Source organism: Erythrolamprus reginae, chromosome Z (genome assembly GCF_031021105.1).
Source record: "Erythrolamprus reginae isolate rEryReg1 chromosome Z, rEryReg1.hap1, whole genome shotgun sequence".
In the NCBI taxonomy this organism is placed as follows: Eukaryota; Metazoa; Chordata; class Lepidosauria; order Squamata; family Dipsadidae; genus Erythrolamprus; species Erythrolamprus reginae.
In genome coordinates this window covers 18,636,131-18,659,365 of record NC_091963.1, presented here as the reverse complement: position 1 = coordinate 18,659,365, position 23,235 = coordinate 18,636,131, and positions in this window count along the sequence as shown.

Genomic DNA, 23,235 nt, shown 5'->3' with positions numbered 1-23,235 from the left:
CTGAGGGAGGCCATGTATTGGTTAATGACTCTCTCTTTTTGAATTCTCTGTCAGAATGCAAGTTACTTGGCTATCCATGATGTGGCTGGAACATAACCATTTTTCAGGTTCTTGAAAAGGTCTTCCCATGGTACAGTGTATATGAACTGGTGGGGCAACTAGGGCCTTGGTGGTGGAGAAGATTTGATTGATTTGATTTTGATTTTATTTAGATTTGTATGCCGCCCCTCTCCGCAGACTCGGGGTGACCATAGGCATTAAAAAATAGGTTCACTTCCGAATGCTTGATAATTTGGTGATATCATTTACCTGGAGAAAACATTCAAACCTCTTCAGATATATATCCTACATCTCAGTCATCAGGCTGTAAGCTTGAATGAGGTTGGGTTGTTGCTTGCCATCCTGAAAAGGACAGGCTGAGGAGATTTGCCTCTGTGACTACAGCAGTTCAACGTGGCTCAGCTCAATTTGAATGGGTCAGATGACCTGTTACATCAGAGATCCCACTTTCATCACCAGTGCTCTGTCGGGAGAATGAGGGGGTTCCAAAAACTGAGGCAAAACAGGTTTTTAACCAGGAAAAGCCTTTATTGGCTTAACAAGCAACAGTAATAACACCTCTACAGCTCTGCACCAACAACTTTCCCTTGCGTCTGACAGCTCTTTTATAGCTGACTTTCAGACGTGGCAGCCAAATCTCCCGCCTGAAAACAGCCGTGATTCTAGCCAATCAGGGATGCTCCTGCAGCTAATAAGCATCTAGGAGGATGTAGCAGAATGTCTTTCGAAAACAATTTTAGATATTCTATTGCTTTGATGGCTTTTGCTTCCTCATCTTGGCCTATAACTGGGATGCTGAGGTCATAATGGTCCTTGTTAGATTTTCAGACAGCGTTGAAATCTTTGCTTTATGGAATGAGTCAAATCACATTAGTTAATATAGTTTCTATTTATGAATGACTGTGGTTTGGCTAGAAGACAAATTATGGTTCCTGATTTACTTCTAAAGATCTCTTGACTCGGAAGTTCTCTCAGTTGCGCTGGCCACCAAAATCAGCACTTTTAATACTTTTAACCCATTAAAAAACCCCAGTAATAACTGTAGGTAAAACACATGATTATGTTAATAATATTCTGTTCATACAACCTCCAGGGGTGTTCTTTGGATTATGTAGATTAATCATGGGGATGAGGAAATGGTATGTTGTTTTGGAATACAGAACCTAGGCTCAGTGCCTTTTTTGTAGGCATCTGTGAAAATATGTTTGATCTAAACCATTTTCTGAATGGGACAAATAGCTGCTGAACACCATTCCTATTATATAGATGAATTCTGCCTCCCTTATTCATTAAGTCAGAGTATTTAAACACACGGATACGAGGGAAAATTTACTTCCTTTGAAGAGCTAGGAGCAACTCTTGAACTTGCTCCAAAAGCAAATGTCTTCATAAGTGCACTGCTAGATTGATCTGGGCCTCTTGATCTGATTGTCCCAAGGAAGGAATTCTTTTCCAAAGCCATTTGTCTTGGTGCACTGTCTTTTCCACAGACCCTTTCCAGTAATTTGGAATTGTGAACATCTGAGTTGTACTTCAAAGGTAAGAGAGCTCAATTCTATGGTTGAGGCAGGTTGAGCAACCAATCTATCAGGGCTAGATCTGACATCTGCCCTGAAATATTGAGTCCAAATTAGTAGTTTACAACTGTTCACAGGGCATTTGTTTTACAAAGCTGGTGGACCGTATGTGCTTTGTTTGTGGCCCCTTCCCTCCTGCCCTCATATTGATTGATTTGGGCCTGTGAATCTAATAAGAAAATTTCTCCCACTCCTCTCTCCCTCCCTCCCTCTCCCTCCCTCTCCCCTCTCCCTCTCTTTCTCTCTCCCTCCCTCCCTTCTTTTCTCCCTCACCTCCCCCCTCACCCCCCTATCCTGGGAAGTGTTTCAGTGGAGGTCATGCCTAATTTTCTGAAAAAATAAAACAAAGGGGAAGAGGAATACTTTAAGACTTCATATTCATGTAACCTTAGTATAAAAGTAATATACTCATAGTTTAGATTTATTATATGAACAATATTGTATGAAGGGCTAAAAGTGTTGGACTTTGGAGAGCACCAAACTGTCTGAACTCCAGCTAGATAGAAATGAGAAGTCTGTGACTAAGAAGAAGACACATGAAGAACGGTTGCAGGAACTGGGCATGGCTAGTTTAATGAAAAGAAAGACCAGGGCAGACATGATAGCAGTTGCCACAAAGAAGAAGGAGTCAACCTATTCTCTAAAGCACTTGATGGTAGAACAAGGATCAATGGGTGGAAACTAAATAAGGAGAGAAGTAACTTAGAACTAAGGAGCCATTTCCTGACAGTTAAAACAATTAACCAGTGGAACAGCTTGCTTCCAGAAGTTGTGAATGCTCTAACACTGGAGGTTTTTAAGAAGATGTTGTATAACCATCTGTCTGAAGTAGTGTAGGATTTCCTGAGTAAGCAGGGGGTGGGACTAGAAGACCTCCAAAATCCCTTCCAACTTTGTTGTTGTTGTTTGTTGTTGTTATTGATCTTCTTCTTCTTCTTCTTCTTCTTATTATTATTATTATTATTATTATTATTATTATTATTATGTGGACAAGGCCATTGGAGCTGTGAGTTCCGCCACCTGTTCACTGGATCTGTGTCCCTCTTGGCTGGTTTTGGCCAGCAGAGAGGTGACACGGAGCTGGGTCCAGGAGATTGTCAATGCTTTTTTGAGGAGGGGGTCCTTTCCGGCTCCCTACAAGGAGGCACTTGTGCGCCCCATCCTCAAGAAGCCTTCCTTGGTCCAGCCGTGCTTAATAACTACCATGCAGTCTCCAACCTCCCCTTTATGGGGAAGGTTGTTGAGAAGGTGGTGGTGCTCCAACTCCAGTGGTCCTTGGAAGAAGCCGATTATCTAGGCCCTCAACGGTCAGGATTCAGGCCCGGCTACAGCATGGAAACCGCTTTGGTCGTGCTGATGGATGATCTCTGGCGGGCCTTGGACAGGGGCTTGTCCTCTGTCCTGGTGCTTCTTGACCTCTCAGCGGCTTTTGACCTGGTATACCTCTGCGCCAGCTAGAGGGCTTGGGAGTGGGAGGCACTGTTCTCCAGGGGTTCTCCTCCAACCTCTCTGGTCGGTCACAGTCGGTGTTGGTGGGGGGGTCAGAGGTCAACTTCTAGGTCTCTCCCTTGCAGGATGCCTCAGGGGTCAATCCTCTCCCCCCTGCTATTTAATATCTACATGAAATTGCTGGGGGAGATCATCCAAGGGCATGGGGTGAGGTATCATCAGTATGCTGATGATACCCAGTTGTACATCTGCACCCCATGTCCAGTCAGTGAAGCGGTGGAAGTGATGTGTCGGTGCCTGGAGGCTGTTGGGGTCTGGATGGCTTTCAACAGGCTCAAACTCAACCCAGACAAGACGGAGTGGCTGTGGGTTTTGCCTGCCAAGGACAATTCCATCTGTCCATCCATTACCGTGGGGGGGAGTTATTGACCCCCTCGGAGAGGGTCCACAACTTGGGCGTCCTCCTCGATCCATAGCTAACATTAGAGCACCATCTTTCAGCTATGGCGAGAAGGGCATTTGTCCAGGTTCGCCTGGTGCACCAGTTGCGGCCCTATTTGGACATGGTCATTCATGCCCTCATCACCTCAAGGTTCAACTACTGTAATGCTCTCTACATGGGGCTACCTTTGAAAAGTGTTTGGAAACTTCAGATCGTGCAGAATGCGGCCACAAGAGCTATCATGGGCTTTCCTAGATATGCCCATGTCTCATCAATACTCCGTGGCCTGCACTGGCTGCCGATCAGTTTCCAGTCACAATTCAAATTGTTAGTTATGACCTATAAAGCCCTACATGGCATCGGACCAGAATATATTTGGGACCGCACGAATCCCAGCAACCGATCAGGTCCCACAGAATTGGCCTTCTCTGGGTCCCATCGACAAAATAATGTCGTTTGGCGGGCCCCAGGAGAAGAGCCTTCTCTATGGTGGCCCCGGCTCTCTGGAATCAACTCCCCCGGAGATCAGGACTGCCCCCACCATCCTTGCCTTTTGCAAATTACTGAAAACCCACCTATGCTACCAGGCTTGGAGGACAGAACTGACCCTTAGCTATTTCATTTTATGTATGGTTTAATTAGATGATATGACTGTTTTATAATGGGTTTTTATAATTGTTTTTAATATTAGATTTATGCTTTGTATTTTGTTGTGAGCACTCCGAGTCTTCAGAGAGGGACGACATACAAGTCTAATTATTATTATTATTATTATTATTATTATTATTATATCCTTGCCCCATTGTAAACTGATGTGTTAGCTGTGGCCTTTTATGGAGCATGAGACCTTGGCTACAATGAACACATCAATTAATTCTGCAACACTCTCTGCATAAGACTATCTTGGAATACCAGGTTGGAACTATATTCTGTACAACAGCAGCAGCCCATGTAATGCATGAATGAGAACTGTCAATACAGGCTTTTACAATGGATTTCAATAAGCATCTGTGCAAATGGCTGGTTTTGACTCCTAAAAGCCTTTCTGCCTTGTCACTGGCTTGTTGTAGAGTTGCCTTCTTTAGGTAGGACAAAGATACCTGGCGCATCTGTTTGAAGCTTAGGAGCTGATAGTCCATTCCTCCGACAGTGTGAGTTTAGGAGAAAGGGAGCCAAAAACACAGTATTCCCTAGTACACATTCCATCCCTGTGCAACTTTATAACATCAAAGATGGTGGCACTTAAGATTGCCTTCCCAAAACCTGATGATGTTTAACAAGGCAATTAAATTAGAGCTCTTACACAAAGTTTTTTTTAAAAAATAAAAATGATATGGATCTTATTGAGGATTTTACTGGAAGATAGTCGCTTAGGTAGACACTGCACTTTAATGGTTACTGATTCTTGACTACTTTAGTAAAGTGCTGAACATTCATGTAAAGTCAGCAGTATTCAAACATTGTAAACTCAATACAATGGTAGATTTTTTTTAGAGGAAAAAATGCAGCAGGCTCAGATTTCAGAAACATCTAAAAAAAATGATAGTGTGCTGGATTACTGCAGCATGCAAGACAAAGATAGAAAACCAATGGAAAAAGAAATATTGTGGGGGTATCTTGGACAAACTTATTTTGGTTGGGGTGACATTTCTGCTCACATCCATATAGAACAGTTATGTATATGACTAATGAACATAGAGAATATTAATTTCTGGGAACATTCATGCTCTAATGCTTTATTCTACCAACTAAGAGTATGAGTCACTCTGAGCATAGAATAAAATTTCATCCTGTTTTTCTTTTTAAAAAGCTTGCATTGTTACTGAACCAATCCACTTAACAGGTGCTTCTTGTCCTTAAGCTTCTGTGATAAAATTGGCAGGGGAAGGTCACTTCTACTGAGTGGCCTTTTGTACTTTTGTGGAACTAAGGGAAAAAAGACAATTTTAGATCCTGCTGGCAAGTAAGTAAGAGAAATAACTGCATGCAATGAACCGTTATGAAACAGTTTCTCCTTTAATCAGTTTTGTTAGCTATCATCACCTAAATTGCACCCCTTTCTGAACTTTGTGATGCTCTCCTGGTCTCCACTTGTTAGTTTGATCTAACCCCATTTTACAATGTTTGGGGATCTGATTGCATATCTGATTTCTCTCTAAAGCCCCTGATGGAATTATGTCACAAGATATCAAAGGAAACTGCTCTGTCAGATGCTAGAAAGAATAAAAATACGATCACAAGCAGTTGCCCACCATCTCTGCTTGGCTCCTTCAACCTTCTTAGTTGGTCTGTTGCCAAATATATTATTTATTATTTATTTATTTATTGGATTTTTACGCCACCGCTCTCCGAGGACTCGGGGCGGCTCACAACATATCAAAGAAAACGTAAGAATACACCTGGATCCAATTAATGTAATTAAAAAACCCTAAAAGTTGTAATATAATTAAAAACATTTATTACCATTCACTCAATGAAACATACTGAAACACTCATTGGTCAGGGGGGAAGATCTAATGACCCCAGGCCTGGCGGCATAGATAAGTCTTTAAACTTTTATGAAATTATGAAACCAGATAAATATTCTTGAGCAAGATGTGAAAGGAATACTTGTGGATTAACTCTTGCTAAACATTTTTATAACTTGTATTTTTCTTAAATGCATATACTGTATGTCTTCAAATTTATATCCCAATTTTTTAGTTAATTGACTTCTCAAGGCAGTTTAAAATTGAGAGTCCCCTGGGTTGCACTCAACTTTTGGTGACCTTATACATAGCATATATTCTTGGCAGAATGATGTCATTTACTATTTTCTTCTTCTGGAATATTTTTCAATTCTTCAGTCCAGGTAACTGTTCTGGAATTTCTAGGACCAGCCAATCTGAACTCTACTTAGCTTCTAAGCCACTCTACTTAGTTTCTAAGCTACAACTAAAATATGTTAGAAATCCCTTTGTATGTTTCATTATTCAGATATATGTCTTGGAGAAAATATCTCCTATATCCTAAAATTCCTAAATCATACATTTTGCTACTTTACAAAGTTTTGCTCACTATTTTTGTATAGATGTTTCTCTTAAAGCTGGCGTGTCAAAAGTGGGATTTTTCTTTTACAAGTAATGTTATAATCTAGCAGCAATGACTAACAATGGAGTTTGCAATTTCTAGACAAGGCAAGTCCTATTATCCCTATACACTGGCTGAAGAAATATCTAAATCCAATAAATGTTAGATATAAATTTTGCCTCTCCATTTCTTGTTCTATCAGGAATGCAGAGTAATAGGTGAGATGGAGCACTTGTTGCTCCAAAGTCTGGGTGGTGACAGTTGTCAAGAACAAAGAATCAGGACCATTAAATTGCAGTTAAGAAGATTTATTATTCAAGCCAAGCCTATACACTAAAATCTATTCAACAACATTAAGTGCTAAATTGACACTAGATTTTACTCAAGGAATTCAAGAGGGGTTGGATTTAGACCTTTTGTGGGAACATACCAATTCTAGGCTGATGACTTGCTTAACTCTGCTGTCTCCTTTTCTGCCTGCTCTTCTTCACATAATATGTGAAATAATTTGAGTTATGATATATGAATAAATATGAATTATGATAAATGAACATCAAGAAAATATATACTCATAAGGGAAGCCAAATTAAGCCCTGAAAAGAGAAACATGTTGATTTTCTTCCACCATTTGAAGCATCCATCAGAGAGGCGACAGAATGGTGTTCCAAGACTCTACATTTCCTTCACCAGAGGCAACATTTGAATGACTTCTGACTTTGTTAGTAGATTGCATGTTCCCATTCAGAATTGGAAGCCTCCAAAGCATTCCAGCTGTCTTTTTGTGGAAAGCAGATCCTCTCGTCCTACTTTCAACTTACAAAGTGATGTCTTCAACCTCCTTTTTTTTTCTGAGGAGTGAAACATCTAAAACAGCAAAACAAACTTTCTGTCGGGATTTTGTGAGCAGCCAATCATTTCTGATACTTTAAGTCCATAAATAAATATTCATTCCTTTGAATGTCATTAAATTGGATGTATTTTCCTTGCACAGTACCCCAGCTTCCTAATCAGTTAGGCAATCTAGGGATGATTTTTTTTGCAATTATTTCCCCTCTTTAGGAGTGCTGATGGTCACATGGAATTAATGCCAGAATGGAAGTAAATAAAAATTAACCAACTAGACATGTTGCTTATATTAGGAATTTAAGATCCAGAAGATATGTTTCACTCAAGTTGCAAAAACAAAAAACCCAAACTTTCTGAACTAAGGTGTTGCCACTAAGACTATTTTCAATATTGTGAAATTTATTATTTTACTCAGACTGTATTTTGCAACACCTTATTATCAGATATTTACTGTCCAGACATTTCTTTTCCTTTTTTGCCCTGAAAGGAAGTATATTCCAGTTCTTAAAAATGACTCAGTCCATTTTATTTGGCTCAATGTTAAAGAAAGTTGCATTGGCTTTTGGTTCTTTCTAGTAAAATGAATAAGGAAGTGAAATGAGTGAGGTTCAAATGCACTGGTCAGTATAAAGAAAGTTATTTAAATTGACCAGCTACAGCTAAAGATCACATCCCATTGACAATAATAATCATGAAACTCATCAACTAATTAGGTTAAGTGATTCTGAAAGGAAAACTGTATTGTCTTAAACCAGGAACCATACAAGATGTTACAAGATGACTGATGCAGCTGAACCTCTAAATTGTCACAAATCTCATAAAATTATTAAACACACCATGGAATGGCTTGCTTTGATTTATTTTTGACAATAAACACATATTTTATTAATTAGAAAAGAGGAATATTGTGTCCCTTCTTCAAGAGCTCAAAACAATATATAAAACATTCCAATCTATATTTTTCTTATCATTCATAATTATCATTATTTATCTATTTGTAAGTATCATCTCTCTCATTCAACTATCATCTAATTATGTGAAATTTATAAAAAAAATATTACATTTTACATTTTTATTACAGAAATGTTTAAAAGAATAAAAATGATACAAATTTTACATTTTTGTGTTGTATTTTGTATTCAGCCTTCTGTGACTAACAGAAAGCCACACAGAGATTTACTAGGGAAGGGTAAAGTAGGGTTGGTTATTAGCTGGTTACTGTGTAATCACAAAGGCCTGGAATTTTCAATTTTATCCACTACAGTAGAACCCCGACTTACGAGACTAATTGGTTCCGGAAGGAGGCTCGTAAGTCGGAACGCTCGTATGACGAAACATTGTTTCCCATAGGAAACAATGTAAAGTCAATTAATCCGTGCAAAAACAAAAAAACCCGCTGCCGCCGAACGCGGAAGTTAGCGTTCGGCTTCAGGAGACAGCTGCGAAGCGGCGCGCGTGATTTAAAATGTGGCAGCCGGCCTGGGGGGCTCGGGGGCTTCCCCCCGAGCCCCCCAGGCCGGCTGTGATGTTTTAAAACACGCGCGCCGCTTCGCAGCTGTCTCCTGAAGCCGAACGCTAACTTCCGCGTTTGGCTTCAGGAGACAGCTGTGAAGCGGCGCGCGTGTTTTAAAACGTGGCAGCCGGCCTGGGGTCTCGGGGGGAAGCCCCCGAGCCCCCCAGGCCAGCTGTGACGCGGAAGTTAGCGTTCGGCTTCAGGAGACAGCTGCGAAGCAGCACGTGTGTTTTAAAAGGTTGCAGCCGGCCTGGGGGGCTTGCCAGCACCCCCCCGAGCCCCCCAGGCCGGCTGCAACCTTTTAAAACACGCGGGATACGAGCGCCAAGGAGCTGTCTCCTGAAGCCGAACGCGGAAGTTAGCGTTCGGCTTCAGGAGACAGCTCCTTGGCGCTCGTATCCCGAATGTGAGCTCGGGAGGCGAACAAAAATGTCGCTCCCCTCCCAGCTCTTATCTCGAGTAGCTCATAAGTAGAGCTGCTCGTATGTCGAGGTTCCACTGTATTTGAATTACCTCAGCCATATCTTACCACCAGGCTACTAGATTCTCATATTGTCTTCTTCATTGCAAAATATCCACAAGCCTCAGTCTCCCTCCCATCTCCCCCCACTCTCTCTCACATACACACAAACATCAAGAGAGTACTAGGAAGAAGTTGAGTGGATCCTCATTAAACTTTCTACTCTGAGGAAGTATTAGGTTCCACTACAGCAGGGGTCCCCAAACATTTTACACAGAGGGCCAGTTCACTGTCCCTCAGACTGTTGGAGGGACGGACTATAAAAAAAACTATAAAGAAATCCCTATGCACACTGCACATACCTTATTTTAAAGTAAAAAACAAAATGGGAACGTACTATTTACATACGTACTGTTACGATTGTTATATTTTGCTGTGAGCCGCCCCGAGTCCGCGGAGAGGGGCGGCATACAAATCTAAATAATAAATAAATAAAAAAAATAAATTTAGAGGGGGAAAGAAGTCTGAAATTCATATATGTTTATGTTTTGTTTTTAATTTCCTTTTGTTAACATCTGATTGGCTATACAAGGTTTTCTTAGTTAATAGAAAAATGTATAAAGAAAGAAGGAAGCACTTTGGCATACTGGTTAATAAGTTAGAAATATAATTGGTGTTGTATTTTTTGAAGGAACATTAAGGAGGGAATTTAATTAAAAGAAAATGAATGTAACTGGATGACAAAATTAGAAAAAAAACTTTTGCAATTTTTTTGATATTTATTACTAACAAAATACCACATTTTATTCATGGAAAATTAGATGGTACACTGTATTGCTTGAATGTATGTTAAGAGAAAAATAAAAAAAATTATACCCCCCCAAAACAGTCCTTCCTCTGTCCCTCCATTCATTTCATTCTTCCTTCCTTCCTTGTTCCCTCCATTTCTCCTTCCTTCCTTCTTTCCTTCCTCCCTTCCCTCCTTCATTCCTCTCCACTTCTCTTTCCTTCCCTCTCTTTCCCTTTTCTTTCTTTTTCTCTCTCTTTTCCCTCTCTCTCACAAAAACCTCTGTGCCCCTCCATGCGCCTCACGGGGTAGGAGGTGGGAGAGGCTCCACCGCAAACGCCCAAATTATCAATCTGTATTTAAAGTACGCTTAACGTTTAACAAAGCCAATGTCTAAAAAATATGAGAGAATTCTTGAAAAATGAGACGACTCCAAATAATAAGATGGTTTTTTTATGATGGTGGGTTTTTTAATCCCCACAAAATATCCTGTGAGAAAGCTTTTTCAATTTAACACAGAGCTGAGACCCATGTAATGTCAGAAAGTTCCTCCTAATTTCTAGTTTTTATATCTCTGTTTTCTGTTTCCATCCATTATTCCTTGTTTGGCCTTCAGGTCCTTTGGAAACTAGGTTGACTCTCCCAGGGGTGGGCTACCACATGAAGGGTGAGGGGGCCGCAGTGAGTTAGCAACGAGTCAGTCGAGGTGACTGGGGCACGTACTTGTCCACCTGTCTGGGAAGAGTTTGATCTGGTGACACCTGATGAAGTGGACAAGGCCATTGGAGCTGTGAGTTCCGCCACCTGTTTACTGGATCCGTGTCCCTCCTGGTTGGTTTCGGCCAGCAGGGAGGTGACACGGAGCTGGGCCCAGGAGATTACCAACGCTTCCTTGGGGAGGGGAGTTTTTCCATCACTCTATAAAGAAGCGCTTGTGCGCCCCCTCCTCAAGAAGCCCTCCCTGGACCCAGCCGTACTTAACAACTATCGTCCAGTCTCCAACCTTCCCTTTATGGGGAAGGTTGTCGAGAAGGTGGTGGCACTCCAGCTCCAGCGGTCCTTGGAAGAAGCCGATTATCTAGGTCCCCAGCAGTCGGGTTTCAGGGCCGGTTACAGCACGGAAACCGCTTTGGTCGCGTTGATGGATGATCTCTGGCGGGCCCGGGACAGGGGTTTATCCTCTGTCCTGGTGCTCCTCGACCTCTCAGCGGCTTTCGATACCATCGACCATGGTATCCTTCTGCACCGGCTGGAGGGGTTGGGAGTGGGAGGCACTGTCCTTCAGTGGTTCTCTTCCTACCTCTCTGGCCGGTCGCAGTCGGTGTTAGTGGGGGGCCAGAGGTCGACTCCTAGGTTTCTCCCTTGTGGGGTACCTAGGGGTCGGTCCTCTCCCCCCTGCTATTCAACATCTACATGAAACCGCTGGGCGAGATCATCCAAGGACATGGGGTGAGGTATCATCAATATGCGGATGATACCCAGCTTTACATCTCCACCCCATGCCCAGTCAACGAAGCGGTGGAAGTGATGTGCCGGTGCCTGGAGGCTGTTGGGGCCTGGATGGGTGTCAACAGACTCAAGCTCAACCCGGATAAGACGGAGTGGCTGTGGGTTCTGCCTCCCAAGGACAATCCCATCTGTCCGTCCATCACCCTGGGGGGGGAATTATTGACCCCCTCGGAGAGGGTCCGCAACTTGGGCGTCCTCCTCGATCCACAGCTCACATTGGAACAACATCTTTCAGCTGTGGCGAGGGGGGCGTTTGCCCAGGTTCGCCTGGTGCACCAGTTGCGGCCCTATCTGGACCGGGACTCATTGCTCACAGTCACTCATGCCCTCATCACCTCGAGGTTCGACTACTGTAATGCTCTCTACATGGGGCTACCTTTGAAAAGTGTTCGGAAACTTCAGATCGTGCAAAATGCAGCTGCGAGAGCAGTCATGGGCCTACCTAGGTATGCCCATGTTTCACCATCACTCCGCAGTCTGCATTGGTTGCCGATCAATTTCCGGTCACAATTCAAAGTGTTGGTTATGACCTTTAAAGCCCTTCATGGCATCGGACCAGAATATCTCCGAGACCGCCTCCTGCCGCACGAATCCCAGCGACCGATTAGGTCCCACAGAGTGGGCCTTCTCCGGGTCCCGTCAACTAAACAATGTCGGTTGGCGGGCCCCAGGGGAAGAGCCTTCTCTGTGGCGGCCCCGGCCCTCTGGAACCAACTCCCCCCGGAGATTAGGACTGCCCCTACTCTTCCTGCCTTCCGTAAACTCCTTAAAACCCACCTTTGCCGTCAGGCATGGGGGAACTGAAACATCTCCCCCTGGGCACGTTTAATTTATGCATGGTATGTCTGTGTGTGTGACTGTTAGCATATGGGGTTTTTTAAATATTTAAATATTTTAAATTTATCTGATTGCTTATGATTTGTTTTTTACATGTTGTGAGCCGCCCCGAGTCTTCGGAGAGGGGCGGCATACAAATCTAAGTAATAAATAAATAATAAATAAATAAAAATGGAGCTCCACCCCAGAGCACACAATTTGCACTGAAAGATGTTGAAAGAAAATGCAGGGTGTCCTGCATAAGCCATGCCCACAGTGTAGTAGTAAATTTTTTTGGTAGCCCTTCACTGCCCTCTCCTCTTTATGGCAGTCCCTCAAATATTGGAACATTGCTATAATGTCTCCCCTTGTCCTTCTCTTCATTAGACTAGCCATTCCCAGTTCCTGTAACCATTTTTCATATGTTTTAATTTTCAGTCGCCTAATCATTGTGGTTGCTCTCCTCTGCACTTTTTCTAAAGACTTAAATTCATTAAGGACTTGTTGAGTATGGTTTGTCAGCCAGTTGTGAATCAATTTGATAGTGAATTTCTAGCTTACAAAGAAGGAGGCTGTGGTCTACTTTGTCAAATGCCTTGCTGAAGTCTAAGTATATTATGTCCACAGTATTTTGCTGGTCTACTATGGTGTTTCAGATATCAAACTCAAACAATGGAAACTTGGTTTAAGTGTACCCAGCCATGAAAGTTCTTCAGTTCCCTCTGACACAGTTAATTCTATTCAACAAGGCTGTTGTTGCTTTTAGAGAAAGAATTGAAAAATTGATTATTGTTAATGCTTCAGTTCCAGAGGATAAGTGGGATATTAACTTAATTTGAGAAATCAACAATGAATCAGAGAAGATTTAATTTAGTTAAAGAAACTCTGGTCAAATAATTTTATAAAATACAGATTCATACTTTGGACAGTTGTGAGGTATGAATGGAGAAAATATTAATGATGAAAATAACTAAAATAACCAGACATTATAGGATAAACCATTTAATGCATGCTGATCATCTAAATTATTTATTAATTAAATTTGTTTGCCACCCATCCCAGTGTGAGGTGACTCTGGCCATCTCAAAATTTTTAATAGCAGTAAAACCATTAAAAAGTTATCTAGTAGCAATAAACTACAATTAAAAAGTTGGAAGTGAGAGAGCAAGATGTATAGCAGAGAGTAGAATATCTTATTGGTCCATCAAGTACCTCTAGTATCAGAGTCCCCTATTGTGACTTGAAGCTCCAATTATAATTACTTCATCCTTATCCGATGCTCAGGAGACATTTATACAAAGGCACCTTGATTTGAAGGACTTGCTAGTTATTTGGCGGTAAAATCACAAGATAATTGAGTAATTGGGATTTGGAATTACAGTTATTTGTTAGATAACAGATTGAGAAAGTAGATAGAAAGTCAAGTTTAACAGTTTTATCTCTCTTATTTGTGGCTAGAGAATACTGGATACTTTTGTGCGAGTTCTTCTCCAAAATATATTTATTTATTTATGAACAATTTTATATGTGGTCCAAGCTAAGGTGTCTAAAGCATTCCAGGAATTAAGCTGTAATTTGATTTAGCACCATTCCAAGGACAGTCAGGAAAAAGAGTGGGGGAAAAGTATATTTCAAGGAAGGAAAGGAATGAACTTTTAAAAAACTGCTTTTCCCATCCGCTTTGAAGTGAAGAGTTAGAAGAAGCATTAGCTCAGGGCTAGCATTAAAAATTAGATATTACAAGTTACACGTTTGAATCACACCAACTATATTTACCTGAGAGGAAGATAACTCTGAATTTAAGACCCCCCTCATTCAAAAGGAAGATTAGATAGAAAAACACTTGTCTGTCTCCATTACCAAATTCAGGAAGTCTGAGACGGCTCTCCAATATTAAAGTCGCATTTTGAGGCAAACATTCTTTTTTTTTCTGTTATGTTTTAATAGTTACTAGATGGTTACAGCAGGTCCAGCATTTGGGCGGGAAAGTGTTGGACTACTATTGGCTGTTATATTTGACAGCCCCTATAAAAAGGCAAGCTGTCAGAATTGGGTTGCTAGTTGTGTTAAGTTGTAGTACAATAAAGAGCTGTTCTGGAAGTCGGTCTCCTGTGTTGAATCCACAGGAAATATGCCACATGATAAAATTCATCCAAGAGTTCATTCAAATCTCTACTAAAGCTGTTCCTTCAAGGAGAGAGGAACAATTATTAGCAGTCTACACTCCTGAACGGCAGAGTAGATATATTTTGTAACAGTGGTGAAATCTACTTACCTTCATAATGGTTCGTAGGCGTATGTTTCACTCATGCGCCACTGTCACATGCACTTTTTCGCTCTCTGTGTATGCACAGAAGGCTTTGCACATGCATAGAGGATTAAAAAAAAGAAAGTGGTGATGTCTGCGTGGGTGGGTGGGTGGAGCCTCATGGTGGCACCACTACCAGTTCTCTTAACCATCTGTGGCTGCCACTACTGGTATGCTAGATAGGGCCGAACCGGTAGCATTTACAGAGAGGGGCAGCATACAAATCTAATAAATAAATAAATAAAGATTTTTTACCTCTGATTTTGTGTAAGATCAGAGGAGAAAATATTCCGTTATTTAATTTACAATTTTCATCAGCAATAGGCCACTGTGGGAACCACTATGTTCCCTCTTGATTACTTGTATGGGACTATCCTTCATTTTTTCAAAACATGTGCTCAACTGAGATTCCATTCCTGACTGGTTACAGATAACTTTTGACTTACAACCACTCACTTAGTGACTGTTCAGAACTCTGAAAACACTGAAAAAAAGTGTCTTTAATTAGTCCTGGCACTTAAGGTTATTGTAGCATTCCCCATGGCCACATGGTCAAAATTCAGCCACCCGCATGTACTTAAAATGGTTGCAGTGTTCTGGGGTCATGTGATTTATTTATTTAATTTATTTATTTATTGTTAGAGTTGGAAGGGACCATGCGGGGCATCAAGTCCAACCCCCTGCCTAAGCAGGAACCCTATAGCATCCCAGCCAAATGGCAGTTCAATTTCCTCTTTAAAAATGTCCATAGTATTGGAGTTCTCAATGTCCACTGGTAGGTTGTTCCACTGGTTGATCGTTCTGACCATCAGGAAGTTCTTCCTTATTTCCAGGTTGAATGTCTCCTTAGTCAGCTTCCAGCCGTTGTTCCTCATCCGGCCCTCCAGTGCCCTGGAGAATAAAGTGATCCCCTCCTCTCTGTGGCAACCCCTCGTATACCTGTAGACTGCTATCATGTCTGCTCTGGCCCTCCTTTTCTCTAGGCTATCCATGCCCAGATCACCATTTGGAACCTTCCCAGCTGGCCTCTGACAAGCAATGGCTAAATCTGCATTCACTCAATGGCCACATGAGTCTCTTAAGACCTGCGATGATTTGCTCAACAAACGTTGCGAGAACTTTCATAAAATTGGGCGGCTGAGAATCACTTTACTTAATAATGGAAACTCTGACCTCAATTGTAATCGTAACTAGAGGACTATTGGTAAATATCTAAATTCTAAAAGGGAAAAAGGAAAACTTAAACTATCAAATGAGGCCAATCACTGTCCTTCAAGGTGTCAAACTCAAAGCCTGTGGACTGAATCCAGCCTGCAAGGTGCTTAGATCTGATGCACCTTGCCTTCCTGAAAACACTGAAGAACCAGCCTGTAGTAGAGTGTTGCAGGAGACTGTCGCGGGTGAAAAAGGAGCCTGGGTCGGCCGCACATGGCTCCCCGGGCTCTATTTTTGCTCACAAATGGCAGCAGGAGGCCATTGCAGCCAAAAATGTAGCCTTGCTGAGTGACATCGAGCTGACCCTGCCCATCCTGCCCAGCCCCACCCCTTCCCGAGGTCAAACACAACCCTGATGTGGCCCTCAATGAAATTGAGTTTGATAGCCCTGCTCTATTAGAAGAGCAAGGATTGAAATGAGTTCTTGATATGGAAGGATTGAGACATAGGAGTCCAGTGACAGATGAGCAGCATCCATTTGCTATGTAGAGATGAAGGTGACATGAATAGCGTCACTTTCCTGTGTGAAATGTTGGTGTGTGTAACTAACCATGTATGTATGTATGCATGTTGGGAAGGAAGTCTTCCTGTGGAGAAGCGAGTGGAGAGAGATCTATAGACATTGGCCTTCATTCTCAAAGGTCAGGAGATCATTAACTATCTCTGGAGGGAGCCAGTGAACAGGCGGGGAATGGCAAGATAAATATTTACACTACTGTGACTCCTCTCACACACCCGCCTTAGCTGACAGGAACTCTGCCCATAAATAATACGATGGAATATCCTGCAGAGGAAAGCAGGCAACTGCAACATGTTGAAGCAAGCTCCATCTCCATCACAGAGGCATGCAGGGATGTGTCTAGCAATGGGGAAAGGGTTCTAAGTCTGAGAGATCTGAAAATAAGTATGTCTTGCTGGAAGGGAGGGAGAGATGAGCCTGAACAAAGAAAGAACTAATGCTGTGCCAAAATCACCTTGGCTCTTTTTCAAATGTTTTCTCCCTTTGTAAAAGAGGCTTCTGTTTTTCCACCTTATTCTTGGGAATCTTTCAACTTCCCTGGGTGGTAAGCCTGAACTTACTTTATTGTTACAAGTGGAGGATGATAGGACTGTTAGTATCATTTCCTGGTGCACATCCTTTTTATTAATCCGAAGGAACTCTGATTGCCCACCTTTGAAAGCTGAAAAACCTACTGAAAGATCTGGTCACATTATTTGTGATTTGACTATAACATGGAAAGTCAAGGAGACTGCAGACTGAAGAACGTGTTATTGTATTGTAAAAAAAGAGATGTTGGCCATCTTGGACAAGAATACCACTAAAAGAATTTAACTCCAACTCAATTTCCCTTTGAAAGTAGCTAAAAATAAACCATAATTTATTTGACAATAACTTAGAAGAATCACCATTCCTGAAACAATAAATATTATATGACTTTCTGTTTTTTCTGCTTATTGGAGGAGGAGCAAAACATCTTCAAAGAAATACGAAAAAGTCTAGTTGCTGCTTGAAAAAAAAGCAGCTTTGGGATAACCATGACCCTGATGACTGAGAATCATTACAGGCAATAAGTATATAACAAAAAATGCAGGATAAATTTAAGGACAACATTTTAAGGAATGGATTTTATGGATATTTGCTAGAAGGAATTGTTAACATGACTGGCACTAATATCCAAGCATTCCTTTATCTATGTGGTCTTGGTGTTTTATGTAATAAAATACAGATATTTTATTACCCAACTAGGTAACGTCTTCAGTCTTCAAAGATATTTGGCTTTGCTCTCTTTTTATAAACAGTAATTTGGTCTATTAATGTTGGTGGGATTGTTGTTTTCTCTTGGTAGTTTCCTCATTTTTGTTGTTTACTATTAGTTTGTCTGAATTGGTAATCTTTCATACATTCCTTGGCAGGCTACTAATTGGTGCCAACACCTGCTAACAAATTTAGCAGTGCATTGATGAATGATTTAGCCACTGCACAATCAGGATAACAGTTTGCCATTTTAATATGTTAGGAGGCTCTGGGAAGCCCAATTATAGTAGATAAATTCCTAGAGTTTCCATGTAATCCACTGGATGCAGAAGCAAAGAAATGTAATGCAGGAGGAATCACAGAAACGTTCAATAGTGGCTTGGCTTGGTGGCAACCTTGCATGGTGCCCGTTGAGATGTATCTCAAGATAAGAGATGCAGGAATACCATATTAAAGGCCTTACTCTGCCCAGAGATTGGTTAGTATCATTCCTCATATGAAACTGTTTTATGTAATTATTCATTATTTATCTCTCCATGCCTCCTATAGACACTAGAATACCAAGAACCGGTGGCCTCTTCATTACCTTATAACATGACTGAGCTACTCCCCGAGGCTTTCTTTTATTGCCAATTATACTTTCTTTCTGTGTTGATATGGGAAGCAGACAAGGTTCATACCAGACATCTAAATTATAATGTAGCTTCTTTTTAAAAATGAAAACCTAATCCTTTGATAAAGGCCTGTTAGAGTTATACAATTTCTTGTTCATTGAGGCTGTTACCTTCCCAAAACATGAATGCAGATACCAAGATAAAGCTTGACCCTACCCTAGAAGAATGCACCAATTCACTTTCTATACCATTTATCTCTTTCCTTCCTTCCTTCCCTCCCACTTTCCTTCCCACCTTCCTTTCCTCCTTCCCTCCTTCCTTCCTTCCTTCCTTCCTTCCTTCCTTCCTTCCTTCCTTCCTTCCTTCCTTCCTTGTCCCATTCCCGGTCTCACTCCTTCTAAAGGGCATTCAAAGTGTCATACAAAGAACAACAACTCAGTGATTGATCTGGGAGAGGAAGAGAGAGAAAAAACGACCCCTGTTTACCCAAGTAAACTCTAGGGGTTATGTATGGATTTAAACCTGATTCTTCCCACTCCAAATTATCCATGTGTGGTTTTTTCATCTCACCTAAAATGCATACTTTAAAAAAATAATAATAAACTTTTCCCCTATAGTAAGGAACTAAAATAAGAAGACACCCCTTTTTTACTTTTTTGATTTACCGGTGTCCTTTTTCTCCTAACCAAAGATAAACAAAGGGCTAGTAACTGAAAAAGTTGCCTTTTTTTTCATTGAGAGGTTTATGAAACAGGACTTGGGACTTGTCTCCAACCTGTTCCCTCTCTCTGTTGTGTAAGGCTGCTCATTCTTTTCCATCCATCTCTCTTTCAACTCCAGATTTTAGCCAGGAGCTGCTACTGGAGTGATAAAAACCTCTAAAACAAGTTGATAGTTCTAAAGAGGAACATTGCCTGCCAGCATTTGTTGGGGTTATAATTGTAGGAGTGGAGTAAAAGAAGAGAAGGATGAGCGTTCATCTTTGTTTTTAATTAATTCAGCCACCAGTTTCATTCCAACCTGTCACACGTTAGTAATCAAAAGATTCTTGTATAAATAATTAGAAAATTGGAGGGGGAATGGGAAGTTTTCTTCAATTAGTAAGGGAAAATATTTTAAGAAAGAGAAGTACATGGAGAACAAAAGAAAACAGACATTCCTAATGCTGCCCACATTATCAAGGTAGGTTTCTCTTTCTCCCAATTAAATAAAAATTGATTTGTTCATAAAAATGTTTTTAGAAGTGGGAAAAAATCATAAATCCATATAAGGGAATGTTTTAGTGATACTATTTTCAAGGAAACATTTCAATACCACGGGCTCTGTATATATTATACACACAACCTACACCATTATCTAAATTGTAGTTTAATATTATATTGCAGGGGTGTCAAACTCAAGGCCTATGAGCTGGATCTGGCCCGTGATGTGATCATATCCGGCCCATGTTGCTTTGACCCAGTCTTCCCACGTTGTTTCAGCCTGGTCTTCCCATGTTGCTGTGGCATGGTCTACCAAATGTGAAGAGGAAACATGCCAACAGTTTGGGGAATGGCGTCAAGCTGGCCACGCCCAGCTAGATGGCCACACCCACCTAGTAGGGCACACTCAGTAAGAAGTATCAAGCTGGCCACACCCACCCAGTTGACCATGTCTGCCATACCCCCAAAGTCAACCACTGCCCTGATGTGACCCGCAATGAAGTTGAGTTTGATATCCCTGTTATATTGAAGTAATTGAATTAATTACCTAGATGTTCTTCCTATGCTGGACTGTAATAGCCATGGTTGGATTTGAACAATGCAGTGAAGGATTTATTGGCTAGATATATTGAAGACTAGTGTGTTGCACATTGGAAGCTCTTGCGTTTGATTGTAGTGACAGCTGTCATTTTCTCCATGCTGTCTCCATGACGAGATCTCTAAGGGAAAACAAATAAGGGTTTTCATTTGTCTTACATTTTTTGCTCAGAATCACTTTGGTGCACAGCAATCTAGGAGACTTTGGATACATATTAGTACATTTAATAGAAAGGCTCTTGAGATTACTACTACTGTTCTGCAAGGCCACCTCTATTTTAGAATCTAAGTAATAAATTCATGGCTGACTTTGACCTTGTGGTTAAGGAAAGGATGCCTTATCTTCCAGAGGATATGTCTATGGAAAAATGTCAAAATATCTCAAAAAGATTAGTGGAACTCTTCGGGGGCTAGAAATATGCAAAACGAACTTCCCATGACTGAGATTAGCAACATCTGGCTCGAATGGTGTTATTTTTAAAATATATTGCTTTATTATTTGTTTATTTATTTGGTTTTAATATATTAAGACTTTTATTTTAATCATTCCCACAAGTCATAAAGGGAAGTGCCTGGAGAATGTAAGGAAGCTGCTACTTGGGTGTGATGGCTACTTTACACTAGCTTTCGTCCTACCAGCCTTTGCAAGCAATGGTTGATAAGTCATCTTCAAGTAAGCAAATACTTTTAAAAACTGGAATAAATAAAGCTAAAGTAGACAAATGTGTGTATCAAAACTGCCATTCAGAATCTTGGAAGAAAAATATTAGGGGAAAACAACTAATGAAGAAACTCTTCAATAGGGATAGAAAATAGAATAGAATAGAATTCTTTATTGGCCAAGTGTGATTGGACACACAAGGAATTTGTCTTCGGTGCGTATGCTCCAAAAAATTTACATAAAAGAAAATATAAATTTGTCAAGAATCATGAGGTACAACATTTAATGATTTTCATAGGGGTCAAATAAGCAATGAAGAAACAATCAATATTAATAAAAAACTTAAGGATACAAGCAACAAGTTACAATCATACTGTCATAAATGGGAGGAAATGGGTGATAGGAATGATGAGAAAAAATCTAATAGTAATAGTAGTGCAGACTTAGTAAATAGTTTGATAGTGCTTAGGGAACTATTTGTTTAGCAGAGTGATGGCGTTCAAGAAAAAACTGTTCTTGTGTCTAGTTGTCTTGGGGTGCAGTGCTCTGTAGTGACGTTTTGAGGGTGGGAGTTGAAATAGTTTGTGTCCAGGATGCGAGGGGTCAGTAAATATTTTCCCTGCCCTCTTTTTGGCTCATGCATATCCAGGTCCTCAATGGAAGGCAGGTTGGCAGCAATTGTTTTTCCTGCAGTTCTGATTATCCACTGAAGTCTGTGTCCCTCTTGTTGGGTTGCAGAACCAAACAATTTATGTCCAGGATGTGAGGGGTCGGTAGATATTGGACGACTGTAGAAAATTTCCATACATTGTAGTTATATGGAAATTTTCATGACAGATTTAAGAAAAACCCACTCATTTTCTATAGGATCTCTTCTCCTCAGCCTTCCCTCCTCCTACTTATCACAGTGATACACATGCCTTCAACCGATAAATCAAAGTAGGCAAGCATTTGAGGCTGGGTAACCATATTTCTTCTTCCCCTTCCCCTTCTCCATTTCCTGAAATGCAGTTTTAAAAGTTAGAACTAACAGACAGTAAATCAGAGCCTGATAAATGTACTAATTTGTAAACAACATGCAAGGAAGATGTGCTCTTGGCATTTTTTTTTTGCAACAGTGATTATTTATTCTAGTTCCTCTGTAAAGTGGTAGACTTACAAAAGAACATTGAGAATAGACATAGCCACTAAGCCAAAAACAACATTCGACAGGATTGGTTAGAATCAAAGCACCTACTTGACTTTGCTAAAATAAGAAAATCATATTTGAGAGACTCTTTGTCCAGCATTCCCTCAAACCCCCCCCCTATTATATCTTTCCAGAAGGTATATAAGGATTGCATTGAAGGCAATATAGCATTCTCATTTTCTTATTCCCCAGCAACAATTTAAAGATAAATTGACTGAATGTCCTGCTTAGGTCAAAACTATAGAAAATACTCTCAAAATACCCATAAAAACACTCCAGAAACAGAATACAGTGATCTCTCGGTTAGCGTGGGGGTTACGTTCCAAGACCTCCTGCGCTAACCGATTTCCGCGTTATATTGGATGCGGAAGTAAAAACCACCATCTGCGCATGTGCGCCATTTTTTTCATGGCCGCACATGCGCAGATGGTGGAGTTTGCGTGTGGGCGGCGGGGAAGACCAAGGGAAGATTCCTTCAGCCGCCCAACAGCTGATCTGCTCCGCAGCGCGGAAGCAGCGAGGAGCCGAAGATGGGGTAAAGGCAAAGGGGAAACCCCATCTTCGGCTCCTCGCTGCTGCCGCGCTGCGGAGCGGATCAGGTGTTGGGCGGCTGAAGGAACCTTCCCTTGGTCTTCCCGCCAGATCACTTGCCGCTTGCCAGTCCACGCCCCCCTGGATGAGCGGCCCCGCATGGCCCCAGCGCCGGACTCCGTTGCCGAACGCCGAAACCGGAAGGGGCGAGGTGGGGGAGAACGGGAGGCTCAGCATTCCGTCAGTCGCAGCGCTGGCTGTCAACTTTTCTTTTTAGCACTGGGGAGGCAAGTCAGCTCCTGCCCAGTTTTAAAAAGAAAAGTTGACAGCCAGCGATTGTTCCGCTGCTGCCAGCATGGCCTGGCTGGCAGCAGAAGATGTAACGGAGCCCACGGGGGATTCGCCTTCCTCCCACCCGCAGCCGAGACTGATCGTGGGCTCCTTCGCAACCTCGGAGAGCTTCCAGGGCATGAAAGCTCACGAAAACCAGGAAGCTCTCCGAGGTTGCGAAGGAGCCCACGATCAGTCGGCTGCCGGCGGGAGGAAAGCGAATGCCACGGGGCTGGGCTCGGCTCCCCCCTCGGCTCCCCCCCTTACCAGCCCCGCCGCGGAAGGCTCCATTCTGTTCCCTGCC